At 43.0% G+C, this 24,953-nt stretch overlaps 2 pseudogenes; both read right to left on the reverse strand.

Annotated features, from left to right (window-relative positions):
- Positions 1 to 1,056: 1,056 nt before the first annotated feature.
- Positions 1,057 to 2,183, reverse strand: LOC149983150 (uncharacterized; annotated as a pseudogene).
- A 2,074-nt stretch (positions 2,184 to 4,257) lies between these two features.
- Positions 4,258 to 6,196, reverse strand: LOC149983151 (uncharacterized; annotated as a pseudogene).
- Between the last annotated feature and the right edge of the window lie 18,757 nt (positions 6,197 to 24,953).

The following is a 24,953-nucleotide window of genomic DNA, read 5'->3' on the forward strand; positions in this document are numbered from 1 at the left end:
CTGTCCATGAATGGTTCCACGGACATGACAGTGAAATCAGTTTACTGCGGTGGCCTGCCCAGACACCATGATCTCAGTCCAATTGAGCATCTGTGAGGATGAGATGGAACGAGCTATTTGGAGTGGAGATTCACTACCAGCCAACTTGACACAACTGTGGGAAGCATTGGACAACATCCCTGTGGAACGCTTTCGACACCTTGTAGAGTCAATGTCCTGACGGAATTGAGACTGTTCTGAGGGCAAAAAGTGTGTGTGTGTGTGTCTGTGTGTGTGCGTGTGTGTGTGTGCGTGTGTGTGTGTCTGTGTGTGTCTGTGTGTGTGTGCGTGTGCGTGTGTGTGTGTAAGTTAATGGATTCCTTTAGTTCAGTAACTATGCATTGACATAAACTAGTATTCTCTTGGGTTCACATAGCTTATGCTTGCATGACTGTAAAGCCTGCCAGTTGAAGTGATCTGTTACGCCTCCAGTCTTTTCAGGTAAACTCTTAATTCCCATCCTCTTTGGTAAACATATAAAAGGGGAACCTTTCTAATCTTGGTTCCTGTATTACTCTGTGAGTCTGTTTCCCTCTTTGCAGTTTACCATGAACATACATCCTAGCTTTCCCCTGTAGAGTTTGACAGTTGAAGGGATTGACTTAGCTGACCTCCTCAGCCTCTTCTACCTTTATACTGTATCTGTGAGTCTGTTTTTCCACCCTCTGCTCCACAGTGGTTGACGGGAACCTAAACTCTACGCTATCTCTGGTACGGCTACACAGTTCAAGTTACCTGTCTGGTCTCTGCAGTCTTTACCCCTCTACTGCTCCTAGAGGCTGTTTACCTCTCTGAAGTCATTGCCAACAACCTAAACCAGAGACAGTTGAAGTGACCCCCTTGGCTTCACTGTTGTGCTCTGTGAGGCTGATTCCCCAAGAAGTCCCTCAGTGTTCCTCAACGTATCTCTTTATTATCTGTTCAGTTTCTGTCTGTTTTTCTGAGCAACTGTTAGAGATAACCCCCCCTACATTCCCATCATGTTGTCTCCAGCTCAGCTCCGACTCCGACTCCAGCTCAGCTCCGGCTCCGACTCCTGCTCCTGCTCCTGCTCCGACCCCGACTCCGACTCCGGCTCCTGCTCCGACTCCTGCTCCTACTCCGACTGAGGCTCTGACTCCGGCTCTGACTCCGGCTCCTGCTCCTGCTCCGACTCCTGCTCCTGCTCCGACTCCGGCTCCTGCTCCGACTCCTGCTCCTACTCCGACTGAGGCTCTGACTCCGGCTCCGGCTCCGGCTCTAACTCTGGCTCCTGCTCCGGCTCCTGCTCCGGCTCCTGCTCCTGCTCCGACTCCTGCTCCTACTCCGACTCCGGCTCCTGCTCCGGCTCCTGCTCCAACTCCGACTCCGGCTCCTGCTCCGACTCCGACTCCGGCTCCTGCTCCGACTCCAACTCCAGCTCAGCTCCGATTCCAGCTCAGCTCCGGCTCCGACTCCAACTCCTGCTCCGACTCCTGCTCCGACTCCTGCTCCTGCTCCTGCTCCTGCTCCGGCACCTGCTCCTGTTCCTGCTCCGACTCCGGCTCCTGCTCCTGCTCCGACTCCGGCTCCGGCTCCGACTCCGACTCCGACTCCGGCCCCGACTCCGACTCCTGCTCCTGCTCCTGCTCCTGCTCCTGCTCCTGCTCCTGCTCCTGCTCCTGCTCCTGCTCCGACTCCGACTCCGACTCCGACTCCGACTCCGGCTCCTGCTCCGACTCCTGCTCCTACTCCGACTGAGGCTCTGACTCCGGCTCCGACTCCCACTCCGACTCCGGCTCCGGCTCCTGCTCCGACTCCGGCTCCGGCTCCGACTCCGACTCCGACTCCGACTCCTGCTCCGGCTCCGGCCTGTAACCGCTGCCTCTCCTCTCCCACCTTATTGATTCAATCATCCGGGCCGGATCGTTTACCTGCTGGCCGACAGAGGGCTGGATATAATACATTACAGATATCATAAGGCCTTACTTTGATGGCCTAGTTTAACCTTAACACAGTGTTGTTAGGAAACTCCTTGTTTACAGGCCGCATCAGACCTGCAAGTCACATTATGCAGGCCTGAGAAGTTTGGGTCACTTCAACTGTCTCTGATTTAGGTTACTGGCAGGATGCTGAGAAGTTTGGCCTGAGAGGTAAACAGCAAATTGCGTTGATTTTTCAAACATTTTCTAGTGTTGAATCAGGAGCGGCCTGTAAACCAGAAGTTTCCTAACACCACTGTGTTGAGGTTAAACTAGGCCATCAAAGTAAGGCCTTGTGATATATGTAATGTATTATCATAAAGTACATTTTAATGATAACATTCGCCATGTCTCTGTCACTAACTAATACAGTAATGGGTGGTAACTTTACAATTCAATCGAAAAGAAAAGGCACCATGGGAAATATGCAAATGATGATTTACACCATACGGTGTTAAAACAACACCCAAAACGACTTGCTGTAACAGTGTTTTTGTTAAACACTAATAGGCGTTAAGTCTAGATTAACACTAGTGTTGAATATAAATAACACTGTGAGTGTTAATTACCAGTAACACTGGCAAGTGTAATGCAGTGTTCATTTTTTTAACTACAAAGTGTTACAGTAACACCCATAATAACATTTTAATCACAGTCATTTTTACACACTTTAGAGTGGGACAATATGTACTCTGCTCTGAGATAGTGTCAAAAGCTATTTCTTGAAGTGTTGATTTTAACACTACAAAATCTATTGTGTATTATTTGGGCTTGTGCCAACTTCTTGACAGATCCTTACACTGGGCGCCGTCGTGGTGGCCCTGTTGTCCATCCCAAAAAGCTTGTAACTGCCCTGGTGATTGAGCAGGGAAAATGTTTTTCCTTGGATGGGAGAGAAGATTAGGGGTTTTAATCACTGCTCTGCCAGGCAGGCAGGACACGATGACCGGAGGAGGGTTTGCACGCTGGCTGGCAGTTCCTCTGATTGCATTTGACGTTTGAGGATGAAGGGAGTAAGGGTTTTGAGAGGAAGACGGACAGTGGGTCCTCCTGGTCATCCAGAATACACACGGACACACAGACAGGCAGCACACAGAAATCATCATCTCACACACAGACAGGCAGCACACAGACATCATCACCTTGCTCTATTTGATTTGCTTAGATCTTCTTAGTTATCCTCTTAGTTATCTTCTTAGTTATCTTCTTAGTTATCCTCTTAGTTATCTTCTTAGTTATCCTCTTAGTTATCTTCTTAGTTATCCTCTTAGTTATCCTCTTAGTTATCTTCTTAGTTATCTTCTTAGTTATCCTCTTAGTTATCCTCTTAGTTATTTTCTTAGTTATCCTCTTAGTTATCCTCTTAGTTATCTTCTTAGTTATCCTTGTAGTTATCCTCTTAGTTATCCTCTTAGTTATCTTCTGAAAGCCAGAGAATGAGAAGTGAATAAATCTGACATTTCTCCTATTGACATTTCTCCTATGGAAATAAAGAATGATGTTGATATGAGAATAAGAGAAAACATCTACTTCAATGCTTCCTTTCTGCATTAAAACTCCAGTCGTCTCCAAAATGGCCGCCGTATAGCGGTTCTAGATAAGACAGATTGATCTCCCACGTTAAAGCTTCAAGCCGGAGATTGACTGACTATTTTCAGTCAGCTCTTTAGAAATGTCAACCGATTGAGCATGAAGGTAATGGTACACATTTTTGGGGGATTATCATAATTGAAAGTTTAACAAAATCTACTCAAATCTACAGGAGAGGGATTTCATTCCTCATCAGCTAGTTAATCAGCACCTTGTATCTAACCCTGACCTCTATGGATTTCCACATGTTGGTTTTCTATTATGAGGTGCAGGCACGCCGAGAGGCGCCCTGTAGAGTCGTGAAGGAAATCTCCTGGCTAATCCTTCCCATTCAACACTGATCCTCCGCAAGCCAACAAAGAGAGTAATTTATTAGCTTAGAAATTAAATCCTACATGAAGTTAGTGCTCTCTGCAGTGTTAGTTAGTGCTCCCTGTAGTGTTAGTTAGGGCTCTCTAGTCTCTCTAGTGTTAGTTAGGGCTCTCTAGTGTTAGTTAGCGCTCTCTAGTGTTAGTTAGGGCTCTGTAGTGTTAGTTAGGGCTCTCTGTAGTGTTAGTTAGGGCTCTCTCTAGTGTTAGTTAGGGCTCTCTCTAGTGTTACTTAGGGCTCTCTATAGTGTTAGTTAGGGCTCTCTGTAGTGTTAGTTAGGGCTCTCTGTAGTGTTAGGTAGGGCTTTCTGTAGTGTTAGTTAGGTTGTAGGGTCAGTATAGGTTGTAGGGTCAGTATAGGTTGTAGGGTCAGTGTAGGTTGTAGGGTCAGTGTAGGTTGTAGGGTCAGTGTAGGTTGTAGGGTCAGTGTAGGTTGTAGGGTCAGTGTAGGTTGTAGGGTCAGTGTAGGGTCAGTGTAGGTTGTAGGGTCAGTGTAGGTTGTAGGGTCAGTGTAGGTTGTAGGGTCAGTGTAGGTTGTAGGGTCAGTGTAGGGTCAGTGTCGGTTGTAGGGTCAGTGTAGGTTGTAGGGTCAGTGTAGGTTGTAGGGTCAGTGTAGGTTGTAGGGTCAGTGTTGGTTGTAGGGTCAGTGTAGGTTGTAGGGTCAGTGTAGGTTGTAGGGTCAGTGTAGGGTCAGTGTAGGTTGTAGGGTCAGTGTAGGTTGTAGGGTCAGTGTAGGTTGTAGGGTCAGTGTAGGTTGTAGGGTCAGTGTAGGGTCAGTGTCGGTTGTAGGGTCAGTGTAGGTTGTAGGGTCAGTGTAGGTTGTAGGGTCAGTGTAGGTTGTAGGGTCAGTGTAGGTTGTAGGGTCAGTGTAGGGTCAGTGTAGGTTGTAGGGTCAGTGTAGGTTGTAGGGTCAGTGTAGGTTGTAGGGTCAGTGTAGGGTCAGTGTAGGTTGTAGGGTCAGTGTAGGTTGTAGGGTCAGTGTAGGTTGTAGGGTCAGTGTAGGTTGTAGGGTCAGTGTAGGGTCCGTGTAGGTTGTAGGGTCCGTGTAGGTTGTAGGGTCAGTGTAGGTTGTAGGATCAGTGTAGGTTGTAGGATCAGTGTAGGTTGTAGGATCAGTGTAGGTTGTAGGGTCAGTGTAGGGTCAGTGTAGGTTGTAGGGTCAGTGTAGGTTGTAGGGTCTGTGTAGGTTGTAGGATCAGTGTAGGTTGTAGGATCAGTGTAGGTTGTAGGGTCAGTCAGTGTTGGTTGTAGGGTCAGTGTAGGGTCAGTGTAGGTTGTAGGGTCAGTGTAGGTTGTAGGGTCAGTGTTGGTTGTAGGGTCAGTGTAGGTTGTAGGGTCAGTGTTGGTTGTAGGGTCAGTGTAGTGTCAGTGTAGGTTGTAGGGTCAGTGTAGGTTGTAGGGTCAGTGTAGTGTCAGTGTAGGTTGTAGGATCAGTGTAGGTTGTAGGGTCAGTGTAGGTTGTAGGGTCAGTGTAGGTTGTAGGGTCAGTGTTGGTTGTAGGGTCAGTGTAGGTTGTAGGGTCAGTGTAGGTTGTAGGGTCAGTGTAGGTTGTAGGGTCAGTGTAGGGTCAGTGTAGGTTGTAGGATCAGTGTAGGTTGTAGGGTCAGTGTAGGTTGTAGGGTCAGTGTTGGTTGTGTCCACTCTACATTTGACACACAGTGACTAATCAGAGACTCATACCCCTCAGGACTAGGATATAATAACTACAAGTATCCTACAAACAATTAATTCCAGCCCTGACCCAGCAGTAGCTACTTCTCTAGAAAGGTATTTCTTGCTTGTTCAGACATCACTATTTAAATAATTCCCAGCTCAATACTGGGCCTGAATAATAACTAAGATGTTTAGTTTCAGCATTCATGTTCCACTCCCTGTCCTCCTGCCCTAGCATAAACACGTGGCCACTTCAAAATAAATCTCTATATTATTTCTCCAGCCTTCTGTGATGAGACGTTAGAGAGAGAGAGAGAGAGAGAGAGAGAGAGAGAGAGAGAGATAGACATATACAGAGAGAGAGAGAGAGAGAGAGAGAGAGAGAGAGAGACATACAGAGAGACAGAGAGAGAGACAGAGAGAGAGAGAGAGAGAGAGAGAGAGAGAGAGAGAGAGAGAGAGAGAGAGAGAGAGAGAGAGAGAGAGCACGGAAGATGAATGCATGTGTACAGTGTGTGCATATGGTAGGACAAATAGATCGAGCGTAAAGAACAGATTGATGGGCAGATTGATTTTTTTTGAACAACGGCTGCCATACATTTGCATGTTAGCGTGACGGGCAAATATATATATACCCCCGTCTTCCCTAATAAAAGTGATTTCACAGATAATCTAGCAGCTCTATAGTGTACTCTACAAACAAATTATCTCATGGTAAATTGGCTTTTCTCCACACCGGAGCCCAGGAAACTGCAGAATGGGAATCTTTCATTCATAGCAGTTGAGTGATGGAACAAAATACCAGTTGTCCCTGACCCGTTGAAAGGCAGCCGTCAAGGTCATTTACTAATCAAATTATTGTTTTTTTACATTACGTGTCACGTTCTGACCTTTGTTTCTGTCATTATTTAGTATGGTCAGGGCGTGAGTTGGGGTGGGCAGTCTATGTTTGTTTTTCTATGATTTTGGGGATTTCTATGTTTCGGCCTAGTATGGTTCTCAATCAGAGGCAGGTGTCGTTCGTTGTCTCTGCTTGAGAATCATACTTAGGTAGCCTGGGTTTCACTGTTTGTTGGTGGGTGATTGTCTATGTTAGTTGCACAGGTTTCATTTGTAGCTTCACGGTCGTTATTTGTTTATTGTTTTGGTACAGTTTACTTCGTGTTTTTCGTCATCTAATAAACGATGCATTCACACAACGCTGCGCTTTGGTCCGCTTCTTACGACGATCGGGACATAACATATATTTTCTTTTGCAATTTTTTGTACAAAAGCAAAAACAAAAAACAGCTTCCAGTCATATAAAGTGGAATATTTCTTAAGTAAAGAAATAAGACAACAGGACGTTTTGGACGGCAAGGGTTGCTACACATGGGAGGAGATCCTGGCTGGAAGGGATCGCCTCCCATGGGAACAGGTGGAGGCAGCTAGGAGAGCAGAGGCAGCCGGAGAGAGGAGCCAGCGATACGAGGGAACACGGCTGGCAAGGAAGCCCGAGAGGCAGCCCCAAAAATTTATTGGGGGGACACACAGGGAGTGTGGCTACGCCAGGTAGGAGACCTGCGCCAACTTCCTGTGCTTACCGGAGAGCGAGAGCGGGCAGGCACCGTGTTATGCTGTGGAGCGCACGGTGTCCCCGGTGCGGTACATTCCAGCTCCTCGTATCGGCCGGGCTAGAGTGGAAATCGAGCCAGGTGCCATGAAACCGGCTCTACGCATCTGGTCTCCAGTGTGTCTCCTTGGGCCGGTGTACATGGCACCAGCCTTACGCATAGTGTCCCCGGTTCGACAGCACAGCCCAGTGCGGGCTATTCCACCTCGCCGCACTGGCCAGGCGACCGGTAGCATGCAACCAGGTAAGGTTGGGCAGGCTCGGTGCTCAAGAGCTCCAGTGCGCCTGCAGGGTCCGGTCTATCCAGTGCCACCTCCACACACCAGCCCTCCGGTGGCAGCCCCCCGCACCAGGCTGCCTCTCCGTCATCTCCCTACAGGTGCTTCCTCCTCTCCAGTGGTGCCAGAGCCTTCCTCCTGTCCTGAGCCACCAGAGCCTCCCGTCTGCCCAGAGCTGCTAGAGCCTCACGTCTGCCCAGAGCTGCTAGAGCCTCCCGTCTGCCCAGAGCTGCTAGAGCCTCCCGTCTGCCCAGAGCTGCTAGAGCCTCCCGTCTGCCCAGAGCTGCTAGAGTCTCCCGTCTGCCCAGAGCTGCTAGGGTCTCCCGTCTGCCCAGAGCTGCTAGGTTCTCCCGTCTGTCCTGAGCTGCTAGAGTCTCCCGTCTGTCCTGAGCTGCTAGAGCCGCCAGTCTGTCCTGAGCCATCAGTCAGCCGCCAGCCAGGCAGGAGCTGCCAGAGCTGCCAGCCAGGCAGGGGCTGCCAGAGCCGCCAGCCAGGCAGGGGCTGCCAGAGCCGCCAACCAGCCAGGGGCTGCCAGAGCCGCCAGCCAGCCAGGGGCTGCCAGAGCCGCCAGCCAGCCAGGGGCTGCCAGAGCCGTCAGCGAGCCAGGAGCCGACAGAGCCATCAGCCAGTCCTACCCTTCAGTCCTGAGCTACCCTTCAGTCCTGAGCTACCCTTCAGTCCTGAGCTACCCCTCAGTCCGGAGCTGCCCCTCAGTCCGGAGCTGCCCCTCTGTCCGGAGCTGCCTCTCAGTCCGGAGCTGCCTCTCAGTCCGGAGCTGCCCCTCAGTCTGGAGCTGCCCCTCAGTCCAGTGGGAACCTTTAGTAGGGATGCCAGTCCTAGGTTGGCGGCGAAGGTCGCCGTTCCTAGGAGGCCACAGAAGCGGACTAAGACTTTGGTAGAGTGGGATCCACGTCCAGCGCCAGAGCCGCCACCGCGGACAGATGCCCACCCACACCCTCCCCTATAGGTTCAGGTTTTGCGGCCGGAGTTTGCTTTGTATGTTTCTATGTTTTGTTTGGTCAGGGTGTGATCTGAGTGGGCATTCTATGTTGTGTGTCTAGTTTGTCTGTTTTCTGTGTTTGGCCTGATATGGTTCTCAATCAGAGACAGGTGTTAGTCATTATCTCTGATTGGGAACCATATTTAGGTAGCCTGTTTGGTCATTGTGGTTTGTGGGTGATTGTCTATGTTATGTTGCTTGTTAGCACTGTGTTTCATTAGCGTCACGGTTGTCACCTTGTTGTTTTGTAGTGGTCCGTTTTTTCCATTGAAATGACGAACAATTACCACGTCGCATCTTGGTCCTCCTCTCTATCTCCAGACGACATCCGTGACAAGGTCAACAATAAGACAACAATAAGACAACATTAAGACAACATTAGGTCAACAATAAGATAACATTAGGTCAATAATAAGACAACAATAAGACAACATTAGGTCAACAATAAGACAACATTAGGTCAACAATAAGACAACATTAGGTCAACAATAAGACAACAATAAGACAACAATAAGATAACATTAGGTCAATAATAAGACAACAATAAGACAACATTAGGTCAACAATAAGACAACATTAGGTCAACAATAAGACAACATTAGGTCAACAATAAGACAACAATAAGACAACATTAGGTCAACAATAAGACAACAATAAGACAACAATAAGACAACATTAGGTCAACAATAAGACAACAATAAGAACATTAGGTCAACAATAAGACAACATTAGGTCAACAATAAGACAACAATAAGACAACAATAAGACAACATTAGGTCAACAATAAGACAACAATAAGAACATTAGGTCAACAATAAGACAACAATAAGACAACAATAAGACAACATTAGGTAAACAATAAGACAACAGTACGACAACAATAAGAACATTAGGTCAACAATACGACAACAATAAGACAACATTAGGTCAACAATAAGACAACAATAAGACAACAATAAGAACATTAGGTCAGCAATAAGACAACATTATGTCAAAAATAAGACAACAATGAGACAACATTAGGTCAACAATAAGAGAACATTAGGTCAACAATAAGACAACAATAAGACAACATTAGGTCAACAATAGGACAACAATAAGACAACATTAGGTCAACAATAAGACAACAATAAGACAACATTAGGTCAACAAAAAGACAACAATAAGACAACATTAGGTCAACAATAAGATAACAATGAGACAACAATAAGACAACAATGAGACAACAATAAGACAACAATAAGAAAACAATAAGACAATAATAATACAACATTAGGTCAACAATAAGACAACAATGAGACAACAATAAGACAACATTAGGTCAACAATAAGACAACAATGAGACAACAATAAGACAGCAATGAGACAACAATAAGACAACAATGAGACAACAATAAGACAACATTAGGTCAACAATAAGACAACAATAAGACAACAATAAGACAACATTAGGTCTACAATAAGACAACAATAAGACAACATTAGGTCAACAATAAGACAACAATAAGAACATTAGGTCAACAATAAGACAACAATAAGACAACAATAAGACAAGATTAGGTCAACAATAAGACAACAGTACGACAACAATAAGAACATTAGGTCAACAATACGACAACAATAAGACAACATTAGGTCAACAATAAGACAACAATAAGAAAACATTAGGTCAACAATAAGATAAAAATGAGACAACAATAAGACAACAATGAGACAACAATAAGACAACAATAAGAAAACAATAAGACAATAATAATACAACATTAGGTCAACAATAAGACAACAATGAGACAACAATAAGACAACATTAGGTCAACAATAAGACAACAATGAGACAACAATAAGACAACAATGAGACAACAATAAGACAACAATAAGACAACATTAGGTGAACAATAAGACAACAATAAGACAACAATAAGACAACATTAGGTCAACAATAAGACAACATTGAGACAACATTAGGTCAACAATAAGAAAACAATAAGACAATAATACAACATTAGGTCAACAATAAGACAACAATAAGACAACAATAAGACAACATTAGGTCAACAATAAGACAACAATAAGAACATTAGGTCAACAATAAGACAACATTAGGTCAACAATAAGACAACAATAATACAACAATAAGACAACATTAGGTCAACAATAAGACAACAGTACGACAACAATAAGACAACATTAGGTCAACAATAAGACAACAGTACGACAACAATAAGAACATTAGGTCAACAATACGACAACAATAAGACAACATTAGGTCAACAATAAGACAACAATAAGACAACAATAAGAACATTAGGTCAACAATAAGACAACATTATGTCAAAAATAAGACAACAATGAGACAACATTAGGTCAACAATAAGACAACATTAGGTCAACAATAAGACAACAATAAGACAACATTAGGTCAACAATAAGACAACAATAAGACAACATTAGGTCAACAATAAGATAACAATGAGACAACAATAAGACAACAATGAGACAACAATAAGACAACATTAGGTCAACAATAAGACAACATTAGGTCAACAATAAGATAACAATGAGACAACAATAAGACAACAATGAGACAACAATAAGACAACAATGAGACAACAATAAGACAACAATAAGAACATTAGGTCAACAATAAGACAACAATAAGACAACATTAGGTCAACAATAAGACAACAGTACGACAACAATAAGAACATTAGGTCAACAATACGACAACAATAAGACAACATTAGGTCAACAATAAGACAACAATAAGACAACAATAAGAACATTAGGTCAACAATAAGACAACATTATGTCAAAAATAAGACAACAATGAGACAACATTAGGTCAACAATAAGACAACATTAGGTCAACAATAAGACAACAATAAGACAACATTAGGTCAACAATAAGACAACAATAAGACAACATTAGGTCAACAATAAGATAACAATGAGACAACAATAAGACAACAATGAGACAACAATAAGACAACATTAGGTCAACAATAAGACAACAATAAGACAACAATAAGACAACATTAGGTCTAAAATAAGACAACAATAAGACAACATTAGGTCAACAATAAGACAACAATAAGAACATTAGGTCAACAATAAGACAACAATAAGACAACAATAAGACAACATTAGGTCAACAATAAGACAACAGTACGACAACAATAAGAACATTAGGTCAACAATACGACAACAATAAGACAACATTAGGTCAACAATAAGACAACAATAAGACAACATTAGGTCAACAATAAGATAACAATGAGACAACAATAAGACAACAATGAGACAACAATAAGACAACAATAAGAAAACAATAAGACAATAATAATACAACATTAGGTCAACAATAAGACAACAATGAGACAACAATAAGACAACATTAGGTCAACAATAAGACAACAATGAGACAACAATAAGACAACAATGAGACAACAATAAGACAACAATAAGACAACATTAGGTCAACAATAAGACAACAATAAGACAACAATAAGACAACATTAGGTCAACAATAAGACAACATTGAGACAACATTAGGTCAACAATAAGAAAACAATAAGACAATAATACAACATTAGGTCAACAATAAGACAACAATAAGACAACAATAAGACAACATTAGGTCAACAATAAGACAACAATAAGAACATTAGGTCAACAATAAGACAACATTAGGTCAACAATAAGACAACAATAAGACAACAATAAGACAACATTAGGTCAACAATAAGACAACAATAAGAACATTAGGTCAACAATAAGACAACAATAAGACAACAATAAGACAACATTAGGTCAACAATAAGACAACAGTACGACAACAATAAGAACATTAGGTCAACAATACGACAACAATAAGACAACATTAGGTCAACAATAAGACAACAATAAGACAACAATAAGAACATTAGGTCAACAATAAGACAACATTATGTCAAAAATAAGACAACAATAAGACAACATTAGGTCAACAATAAGAGAACATTAGGTCAACAATAAGACAACAATAAGACAACATTAGGTCCACAATAGGACAACAATAAGACAACATTAGGTCAACAATAAGACAACAATAAGACAACAATAAGACAACATTAGGTCTAAAATAAGACAACAATAAGACAACATTAGGTCAACAATAAGACAACAATAAGAACATTAGGTCAACAATAAGACAACAATAAGACAACAATAAGACAACATTAGGTCAACAATAAGACAACAGTACGACAACAATAAGAACATTAGGTCAACAATACGACAACAATAAGACAACATTAGGTCAACAATAAGACAACAATAAGACAACATTAGGTCAACAATAAGATAACAATGAGACAACAATAAGACAACAATGAGACAACAATAAGACAACAATAAGAAAACAATAAGACAATAATAATACAACATTAGGTCAACAATAAGACAACAATGAGACAACAATAAGACAACATTAGGTCAACAATAAGACAACAATGAGACAACAATAAGACAACAATGAGACAACAATAAGACAACAATAAGACAACATTAGGTCAACAATAAGACAACAATAAGACAACAATAAGACAACATTAGGTCAACAATAAGACAACATTGAGACAACATTAGGTCAACAATAAGAAAACAATAAGACAATAATACAACATTAGGTCAACAATAAGACAACAATAAGACAACAATAAGACAACATTAGGTCAACAATAAGACAACAATAAGAACATTAGGTCAACAATAAGACAACATTAGGTCAACAATAAGACAACAATAAGACAACAATAAGACAACATTAGGTCAACAATAAGACAACAATAAGAACATTAGGTCAACAATAAGACAACAATAAGACAACAATAAGACAACATTAGGTCAACAATAAGACAACAGTACGACAACAATAAGAACATTAGGTCAACAATACGACAACAATAAGACAACATTAGGTCAACAATAAGACAACAATAAGACAACAATAAGAACATTAGGTCAACAATAAGACAACATTATGTCAAAAATAAGACAACAATGAGACAACATTAGGTCAACAATAAGAGAACATTAGGTCAACAATAAGACAACAATAAGACAACATTAGGTCCACAATAGGACAACAATAAGACAACATTAGGTCAACAATAAGACAACAATAAGACAACATTAGGTCAACAATAAGACAACAATAAGACAACATTAGGTCAACAATAAGATAACAATGAGACAACAATAAGACAACAATGAGACAACAATAAGACAACATTAGGTCAACAATAAGACAACAATAAGACAACAATAAGACAACATTAGGTCTAAAATAAGACAACAATAAGACAACATTAGGTCAACAATAAGACAACAATAAGAACATTAGGTCAACAATAAGACAACAATAAGACAACAATAAGACAACATTAGGTCAACAATAAGACAACAGTACGACAACAATAAGAACATTAGGTCAACAATACGACAACAATAAGACAACATTAGGTCAACAATAAGACAACAATAAGACAACATTAGGTCAACAATAAGATAACTATGAGACAACTATAAGACAACAATGAGACAACAATAAGACAACAATAACAAAACAATAAGACAATAATAATACAACATTAGGTCAACAATAAGACAACAATGAGACAACAATAAGACAACATTAGGTCAACAATAAGACAACAATGAGACAACAATAAGACAACAATGAGACAACAATAAGACAACAATGAGACAACAATAAGACAACATTAGGTCAACAATAAGACAACAATAAGACAACAATAAGACAACATTAGGTCTACAATAAGACAACAATAAGACAACATTAGGTCAACAATAAGACAACAATAAGAACATTAGGTCAACAATAAGACAACAATAAGACAACAATAAGACAACATTAGGTCAACAATAAGACAACAGTACGACAACAATAAGAACATTAGGTCAACAATACGACAACAATAAGACAACATTAGGTCAACAATAAGATAACAATGAGACAACAATAAGACAACAATGAGACAACAATAAGACAACAATAAGAAAACAATAAGACAATAATAATACAACAATGAGACAACAATAAGACAACAATGAGACAACAATAAGACAACATTAGGTCAACAATAAGACAACAATGAGACAACAATAAGACAACAATGAGACAACAATAAGACAACAATAAGACAACATTAGGTCAACAATAAGACAACAATAAGACAACAATAAGACAACATTAGGTCAACAATAAGACAACAATGAGACAACATTAGGTCAACAATAAGACAACAATAAGACAACCTCATGTCAACAATAAGACAACAATAACCCTATGAGGCTGTACATCTGTCCCACAGTGGGGTGACCTGGGGGTAAACTCTATCCATCTGTCCTACAGTGGGGTGACCTGGGGGTAAACTCTATCCATCTGTCCTACAGTGGGGTGACCTGGGGGTAAACTCTACCCATCTGTCCCACAGTGGGGTGACCTGGGGGCAAACTCTAAACATCTGTCCCACAGTGGGGTGACCTGGGGGTAAACTCTAATCATCTGTCCCACAGTGGGTGGACCTGGGGGTAAACTCTACCCATCTGTCCCACAGTGGGGTGACCTGGGGGCAAACTCTAAACATCTGTCCCACAGTGGGGTGACCTGGTGGTAAACTCTAATCATCTGTCCCACAGTGGGTGGACCTGGGGGTAAACTCTATCCATCTGTCCCAATGTGGGGTGACCTGGGGGTAAACTCTATCCATCTGTCCTACAGTGGGGTGACCTGGGGGTAAACTCTATCCATCTGTCCCACAGAGGGGTGACCTGGGGGTAAAATCTAACTAGGGGGATAACTACACTCTTACACAGAACCCAAACCGTCATCGTGCGCATACATTTATTTTGTCCCCCTACACCAAACGCGATCACGACACGCAGGTTAAAATAGCAAGACAAAATATGATGCAATGACATTAATTTGGGGACAGGTTGACAAGCATTAAACATGTATGGCAATTTAGCTAGTTAGCTTGCTGTTGCTAGCTAATTTGTCCTGGGATATAAACATTGAGATGTTATTTTACCTGAAATGCACAAGCTCCTCTACTCCGCCAATTAATCCACACATAAAACGGTCAACCGAATCGTTTCTAGTCATCTCTCCTCCTTTCCAGGCGTTTTCATCTTTGAAATTATATGGTGATCTTTCGATCTTTCGATCTTTCGATCTTTCGATCACCCACGTGGGTATAACCAATGAGGAGATGGCACGTGGGTACCTGCTTCTATAAACCAACGAGGAGATGGGAGAGGCAGGACTTTCAGCGCGATCTGCGTCAGAAATAGAACTGACTTCTATTTTATCCATTGGCAACTCAGACGCTCGTTGGCGCGTGCGAGCAGTGTGAATAACATAGATTTCTACATTTATTTTGTGACGCTCGCGAACGCGACGTGTCCGGTCGGTCAGCATGTTAGAAAAAAAGGGTTCCCCCGAATGTCCCCAAAGGAGAACCCTGTTTGGTTCCTAGTAGAACCCTTTTGGGTTCCTGGTAGAATCCATTTTGGTACCAGGACGAACCCTCTTGCTTTCCATGTAGAACCCTCTATGGAAGTGTTCTACCTGGAACCAAAGAGGGTTCTCCTATGGGGATAGCCATGGCCCTCTCTCTGCTCTCTGAGGTCCTGAGGGTTGCCCTCTTCTCTTATCTTATCTTCTCTCCTCTCCTCTCCTCTCCTCTCCTCTCCTCTCCTCTCCTCTCCTCTCCTCTCCTCTCCTCTCCTCTCCTCTCCTCTTAACTTCTCTTCTCTTCTCTTCTCTTCTCCTCTCCTCTTCTTTCTTCTCAGTCATCTCCTCCCCTTTCACTTTACCTCTCTCTCTCTCTCTCTCTCTCTTTCCCTCCATTCGTCTCTCCCTCCCTGCTTCCCACCCTCCTCTCCTCCCCCCCTCTCTCCCTCATCTCCCTCCCTCCACCTACATTCACAATTGGGACAAACACCAAATTGAGACTCTGCATGCAGAATTCTGCAAAAAATATCCTCTGTGTACAATGTAAAACACCAAATAATGCATGCAGAGCAGAATTAGGCCGACACCCACTAATGATCAAGATCCAGAAAAAAAGCTGTTAAATTCTACAACCACCTAAAATGAAGCGATTCCCAAACCTCCCACAACAAAGCCATCACCTACAGAGAGATGAACCTAGAGAAGTGTCCCCTAAGCAAGCTGGTCCAGACACAAATCAAATCAAACTTTATTTGTCACATGCGCCGAATACAACAGGTGTATTATATCTTACAGTGAAATGCTTTACTTACAAGCCCTTAACCAACAGTGCAGTTCAAGAAGAGTTACGAAAATATTTACCAAATTAACTGAAGTAAAAAAATGTTTTCACGCTGCTGCTACTCGCTCTGTTTATAATCATAGTAACTTCACCCCTACCTACACGTGCATATTACCTCAATTACTTAGACTAACCTGTACCCCTGCACATTAACTCGGTACCCCCTGTACAGTGCCTTGCGAGAAGTATTCGACCCCCTTGAACTTTGCAACCTTTTGCCACATTTCAGGTTTCAAACATAAAGATATAAAATTGTATTTTTTTTTGTGTAGAATCAACAGCAAGTGGGACACAATCACGAAGTGGAACGACATTTATTGGATATTTCAAACTTTTTTAACAAATCAAAAACTGAAAAACAGGGCGTGCAAAATTATTCAGCCCCCTTAAGTTAATACTTTGTAGCGCCACCTTTTGCTGCGATTACAGCTGTAAGTCGCTTGGGGTATGTCTCTATCAGTTTTGCACATCGAGAGACTGAAATTTTTTCCCATTCCTGCAAAACAGCTTGAGCTCAGTGAGGTTGGATGGAGAGCATTTGTGAACAGCAGTTTTCAGTTCTTTCCACAGATTCTCGATTGGATTCAGGTCTGGACTTTGACTTGGCTATTCTTACACCTGGATATGTTTATTTTTGAACCATTCCATTGTAGATTTTGCTTTATGTTTTGGATCATTGTCTTGTTGGAAGACAAATCTCCATCCCAGTCTCAGGTCTTTTGCAGACTTCATCAGGTTTTCTTCCAGAATGGTCCTGTATTTGGCTCCATCCATCTTCCCATCAATTTTAACCATCTTCCCTGTCCCTGCTGAAGAAAAGCAGGCCCAAACCATGATGCTGCCACCACCATGTTTGACAGTGGGGATGGTGTGTTCAGCTGTGTTGCTTTTACGCCAAACATAACGTTTTGCATTGTTGCCAAAAAGTTCAATTTTGGTTTCATCTGACCAGAGCACCTTCTTCCACATGTTTGGTGTGTCTCCCAGGTGGCTTGTGGCAAACTTTAAACGACACTTTTTATGGCTATCTTTAAGAAATGGCTTTCTTCTTGCCACTCTTCCATAAAGGCCAGATTTGTGCAATATACAACTGATTGTTGTCCTATGGACAGAGTCTCCCACCTCAGCTGTAGATTTCTGCAGTTCATCCAGAGTGATCATGGGCCTCTTGGCTGCATCTCTGATCAGTCTTCTCCTTGTATGAGCTGAAAGTTTAGAGGGACGGCCATGTCTTGGTAGATTTGCAGTGGTCTGATACTCCTTCCATTTCAATATTATTGCTTGCACAGTGCTCCTTGGGATGTTTAAAGCTTGGGAAATCTTTTTTGTATCCAAATCTGGCTTTAAACTTCTTCACAACAGTATCTCGGACCTGCCTGGTGTGTTCCTTGTTCTTCATGATGCTCTCTGCGCTTTTAACGGACCTCTGAGACCATCACAGTGCAGGTGCATTTATACGGAGACTTGATTACACACAGGTGGATTGTATTTATCATCATTAGTCATTTAGGTCAACATTGGAGAGAGTTTGCTGCACTGAAAGTAAAGGGGCTGAATAATTTTGCACGCCCAATTTTTCAGTTTTTGATTTGTTAAAAAAGTTTACTTTATTTAGTAAATGTTTTTCTTTAAAACTGCATCGTTGATTAAGGGCTTGTAAGTCTACTACAGCTGTTGTATTCGGCGCATTTGACAAATAACAATTTATTTAATCTTATTTTTTTATTTTTTATTGTTTATTTCACTTTTGTTTATTTATCTACTGCACTTGTCAATGTTAACATCTGTTTCTCAGGCCAATAAAACCCTTACATTGAAATTGAAATTGAGAGAGACCGTGAGAGAAAGAGAGATGGATAGATAACAGTATTGTCTATGTGTCTGTCTGAGGACTGCGATAGTGGAGCCAACCTGAACCCCGTGTTAATGACTCTGTGGGCCTCTATGCATTATGAAGTGTTGTCACGTCCTGTGGATCTCAACCTCCACTGATGACTGTGCCCTTTTCAGCTGTCTGGGTCTGCTTCAACGGCTTCTGGCGACTACACAACACTGGAGAAAGCCAACCGGCACGGGCCCCATCCCAAATGGGACCCTATTCCCTTTATACTGTACTAGTTGACCCCAGGGCCCAATGCCCTATAGGGAGAAGGTGCCATTTGGGACGAAAGACTCACGAGACAATCATACCTCTTCCTCAGAGAGAGAGAGACACAGAAAGACTTTCATTTTCCCTCTTCCTCAGAGAGAGAGAGACACAGAAACAATTTCATTTTCCCTCTTCCTCAGAGAGAGAGAGACACAGAAACACTTTCATTTTCCCTCTTCCTCAGAGAGAGAGAGACACAGAAACACTTTCATTTTCCCTCTTCCTCAGAGAGAGAGACACAGAAACGCTTTCATTTTCCCTCTTCCTCAGAGAGAGACACAGAAACACTTTCATTTTCCCTCTTCCTCAGAGAGAGAGAGACACAGAAACGCTTTCATTTTCCCTCTTCCTCAGAGAGAGAGAGACACAGAAACACTTTCATTTTCCCTCTTCCTCAGAGAGAGAGAGAGACACAGAAACGCTTTCATTTTCCCTCTTCCTCAGAGAGAGAGAGACACAGAAACGCTTTCATTTTCCCTCTTCCTCAGAGAGAGAGAGACACAGAAACGTTTTCATTTTCCCTCTTCCTCAGAGAGAGAGAGACACAGAAACACTTTCATTTTCCCTCTTCCTCAGAGAGAGAGACACAGAAACGTTTTCATTTTCCCTCTTCCTCAGAAAAACTGACCAAATAATTTGTCTGCTTTTCCCCAGATATGACTGGGTTTGACAGAACCAGTCTTCTCTTCTCCAGATATGACTGTGTTTGAAAGAACCAGTCTTCTCTTCTCCAGATATGACTGGGTTTGACAGAACCAGTCTTCTCTGCTCCAGATATGACTGGGTTTGACAGAACCAGTCTTCTCTGCTCCAGATATGACTGGGTTTGACAGAACCAGTCTTCTCTTCTCCAGATATGACTGGGTTTGACAGAACCAGTCTTCTCTTCTCCAGATATGACTGGGTTTGACAGAACCAGTCTTCTCTGCTCCAGATATGACTGGGTTTGACAGAACCAGTCTTCTCTGCTCCAGATATGACTGGGTTTGACAGAACCAGTCTTCTCTTCTCCAGATATGACTGTGTTTGACAGAACCAGTCTTCTCTGCTCCAGATATGACTGGGTTTGACAGAACCAGTCTTCTCTGCTCCAGATATGACTGGGTTTGACAGAACCAGTCTTCTCTTCTCCAGATATGACTGGGTTTGACAGAACCAGTCTTCTCTTCTCCAGATATGACTGGGTTTGACAGAACCAGTCTTCTCTGCTCCAGATATGACTGGGTTTGACAGAACCAGTCTTCTCTGCTCCAGATATGACTGGGTTTGACAGAACCAGTCTTCTCTTCTCCAGATATGACTGGGTTTGACAGAACCAGTCTTCTCTTCTCCAGATATGACTGGGTTTGACAGAACCAGTCTTCTCTGCTCCAGATATGACTGGGTTTGACAGAACCAGTCTTCTCTTCTCCAGATATGACTGGGTTTGACAGAACCAGTCTTCTCTTCTCCAGATATGACTGGGTTTGACAGAACCAGTCTTCTCTTCTCCAGATATGACTGGGTTTGACCGAACCAGTCTTCTCTTCTCCAGATATGACTGGGTTTGACAGAACCAGTCTTCTCTTCTCCAGATATGACTGGGTTTGACAGAACCAGTCTTCCCCTCTCCAGATATGACTGGGTTTGACAGAACCAGTCTTCTCTGCTCCAGATATGACTGGGTTTGACAGAACCAGTCTTCTCTACTCCAGATATGACTGGGTTTGACAGAACCAGTCTTCTCTTCTCCAGATATGACTTGGTTTGACAGAACCAGTCTTCTCTTCTCCAGATAAGACTGGGTTTGACAGAACCAGTCTTCTCTTCTCCATATATGACTGGGTTTGACAGAACCAGTCTTCTCTTCTCCAGATATGACTGGGTTTGACAGAACCAGTCTTCTCTTCTCCAGATATGACTGGGTTTGACAGAACCAGTCTTCTCTTCTCCAGATATGACTGGGTTTGACAGAACCAGTCTTCTCTGCTCCAGATATGACTGGGTTTGACCGAACCAGTCTTCTCTTCTCCAGATATGACTGGGTTTGACAGAACCAGTCTTCTCTTCTCCAGATATGAATGGGTTTGACAGAACCAGTCTTCTCTTCTCCAGATATGACTGGGTTTGACAGAACCAGTCTTCTCTTCTCCAGATATGACTGGGTTTGACAGAACCAGTCTTCTCTGCTCCAGATATGACTGGGTTTGACAGAACCAGTCTTCTCTGCTCCAGATATGACTGGGTTTGACAGAACCAGTCTTCTCTTCTCCAGATATGACTGGGTTTGACAGAACCAGTCTTCTCTTCTCCAGATATGACTGGGTTTGACAGAACCAGTCTTCTCTGCTCCAGATATGACTGGGTTTGACAGAACCAGTCTTCTCTGCTCCAGATATGACTGGGTTTGACAGAACCAGTCTTCTCTTCTCCAGATATGACTGGGTTTGACTGAACCAGTCTTCTCTTCTCCAGATATGACTGGGTTTGACAGAACCAGTCTTCTCTTATCCAGATATGACTGGGTTTGACAGAACCAGTCTTCCCTTCTCCAGATATGACTGGGTTTGACAGAACCAGTCTTCTCTTCTCCAGATATGACTGGGTTTGACAGAACCAGTCTTCCCTTCTCCAGATATGACTGGGTTTGACAGAACCAGTCTTCTCTTCTCCAGATATGACTGGGTTTGACAGAACCAGTCTTCTCTTCTCCAGATATGACTGGGTTTGACAGAACCAGTCTTCTCTGCTCCAGATATGACTGGGTTTGACCGAACCAGTCTTCTCTTCTCCAGATATGACAGGGTTTGACAGAACCAGTCTTCTCTTCTCCAGATATGACTGGGTTTGACAGAACCAGTCTTCTCTTCTCCAGATATGACTGGGTTTGACAGAACCAGTCTTCTCTGCTCCAGATATGACTGGGTTTGACAGAACCAGTCTTCTCTTCTCCAGATATGACTGGGTTTGACAGAACCAGTCTTCTCTTCTCCAGATATGACTGGGTTTGACAGAACCAGTCTTCTCTTCTCCAGATATGACTGGGTTTGACCGAACCAGTCTTCTCTTCTCCAGATATGACTGGGTTTGACAGAACCAGTCTTCTCTTCTCCAGATATGACTGGGTTTGACAGAACCAGTCTTCCCCTCTCCAGATATGACTGGGTTTGACAGAACCAGTCTTCTCTGCTCCAGATATGACTGGGTTTGACAGAACCAGTCTTCTCTACTCCAGATATGACTGGGTTTGACAGAACCAGTCTTCTCTTCTCCAGATATGACTTGGTTTGACAGAACCAGTCTTCTCTTCTCCAGATAAGACTGGGTTTGACAGAACCAGTCTTCTCTTCTCCATATATGACTGGGTTTGTCAGAACCAGTCTTCTCTTCTCCAGATATGACTGGGTTTGACAGAACCAGTCTTCTCTTCTCCAGATATGACTGGGTTTGACAGAACCAGTCTTCTCTTCTCCAGATATGACTGGGTTTGACAGAACCAGTCTTCTCTGCTCCAGATATGACTGGGTTTGACCGAACCAGTCTTCTCTTCTCCAGATATGACTGGGTTTGACAGAACCAGTCTTCTCTTCTCCAGATATGAATGGGTTTGACAGAACCAGTCTTCTCTTCTCCAGATATGACTGGGTTTGACAGAACCAGTCTTCTCTTCTCCAGATATGACTGGGTTTGACAGAACCAGTCTTCTCTGCTCCAGATATGACTGGGTTTGACAGAACCAGTCTTCTCTGCTCCAGATATGACTGGGTTTGACAGAACCAGTCTTCTCTTCTCCAGATATGACTGGGTTTGACAGAACCAGTCTTCTCTTCTCCAGATATGACTGGGTTTGACAGAACCAGTCTTCTCTGCTCCAGATATGACTGGGTTTGACAGAACCAGTCTTCTCTGCTCCAGATATGACTGGGTTTGACAGAACCAGTCTTCTCTTCTCCAGATATGACTGGGTTTGACTGAACCAGTCTTCTCTTCTCCAGATATGACTGGGTTTGACAGAACCAGTCTTCTCTTATCCAGATATGACTGGGTTTGACAGAACCAGTCTTCCCTTCTCCAGATATGACTGGGTTTGACAGAACCAGTCTTCTCTTCTCCAGATATGACTGGGTTTGACAGAACCAGTCTTCCCTTCTCCAGATATGACTGGGTTTGACAGAACCAGTCTTCTCTTCTCCAGACATGACTGGGTTTGACAGAACCAGTCTTCTCTTCTCCAGATATGACTGGGTTTGACAGAACCAGTCTTCTCTGCTCCAGATATGACTGGGTTTGACCGAACCAGTCTTCTCTTCTCCAGATATGACAGGGTTTGACAGAACCAGTCTTCTCTTCTCCAGATATGACTGGGTTTGACAGAACCAGTCTTCTCTTCTCCAGATATGACTGGGTTTGACAGAACCAGTCTTCTATTCTCCAGATATGACTGGGTTTGACAGAACCAGTCTTCTCTTCTCCAGATATGACTGGGTTTGACAGAACCAGTCTTCTCTTCTCCAGATATGACTGGGTTTGACAGAACCAGTCTTCTCTTCTCCAGATATGACTGGGTTTGACAGAACCAGTCTTCTCTGCTCCAGATATGACTGGGTTTGACAGAACCAGTCTTCTCTTCTCCAGATATGACTGGGTTTGACCGAACCAGTCTTCTCTGCTCCAGATATGACTGGGTTTGACAGAACCAGTCTTCCCCTCTCCAGATATGACTGGGTTTGACAGAACCAGTCTTCTCTGCTCCAGATATGACTGGGTTTGACAGAACCAGTCTTCTCTACTCCAGATATGACTGGGTTTGACAGAACCAGTCTTCTCTTCTCCAGATATGACTTGGTTTGACAGAACCAGTCTTCTCTTCTCCAGATAAGACTGGGTTTGACAGAACCAGTCTTCTCTTCTCCATATATGACTGGGTTTGACAGAACCAGTCTTCTCTTCTCCAGATATGACTGGGTTTGACAGAACCAGTCTTCTCTTCTCCAGATATGACTGGGTTTGACAGAACCAGTCTTCTCTTCTCCAGATATGACTGGGTTTGACAGAACCAGTCTTCTCTTCTCCAGATATGACTGGGTTTGACAGAACCAGTCTTCTCTGCTCCAGATATGACTGGGTTTGACCGAACCAGTCTTCTCTTCTCCAGATATGACTGGGTTTGACAGAACCAGTCTTCTCTTCTCCAGATATGAATGGGTTTGACAGAACCAGTCTTCTCTTCTCCAGATATGACTGGGTTTGACAGAACCAGTCTTCTCTTCTCCAGATATGACTGGGTTTGACAGAACCAGTCTTCTCTGCTCCAGATATGACTGGGTTTGACAGAACCAGTCTTCTCTGCTCCAGATATGACTGGGTTTGACAGAACCAGTCTTCTCTTCTCCAGATATGACTGGGTTTGACAGAACCAGTCTTCTCTGCTCCAGATATGACTGGGTTTGACAGAACCAGTCTTCTCTGCTCCAGATATGACTGGGTTTGACAGAACCAGTCATCTCTTCTCCAGATATGACTGGGTTTGACTGAACCAGTCTTCTCTTCTCCAGATATGACTGGGTTTGACAGAACCAGTCTTCTCTTATCCAGATATGACTGGGTTTGACAGAACCAGTCTTCCCTTCTCCAGATATGACTGGGTTTGACAGAACCAGTCTTCTCTTCTCCAGATATGACTGGGTTTGACAGAACCAGTCTTCCCTTCTCCAGATATGACTGGGTTTGACAGAACCAGTCTTCTCTTCTCCAGATATGACTGGGTTTGACAGAACCAGTCTTCTCTTCTCCAGATATGACTGGGTTTGACAGAACCAGTCTTCTCTGCTCCAGATATGACTGGGTTTGACCGAACCAGTCTTCTCTTCTCCAGATATGACAGGGTTTGACAGAACCAGTCTTCTCTTCTCCAGATATGACTGGGTTTGACAGAAGCAGTCTTCTCTTCTCCAGATATGACTGGGTTTGACAGAACCAGTCTTC

Source organism: Oncorhynchus mykiss, chromosome 5 (genome assembly GCF_057628025.1).
Source record: "Oncorhynchus mykiss isolate SJ-2025 chromosome 5, ASM5762802v1, whole genome shotgun sequence".
Lineage (NCBI taxonomy): Eukaryota > Metazoa > Chordata > Actinopteri > Salmoniformes > Salmonidae > Oncorhynchus > Oncorhynchus mykiss.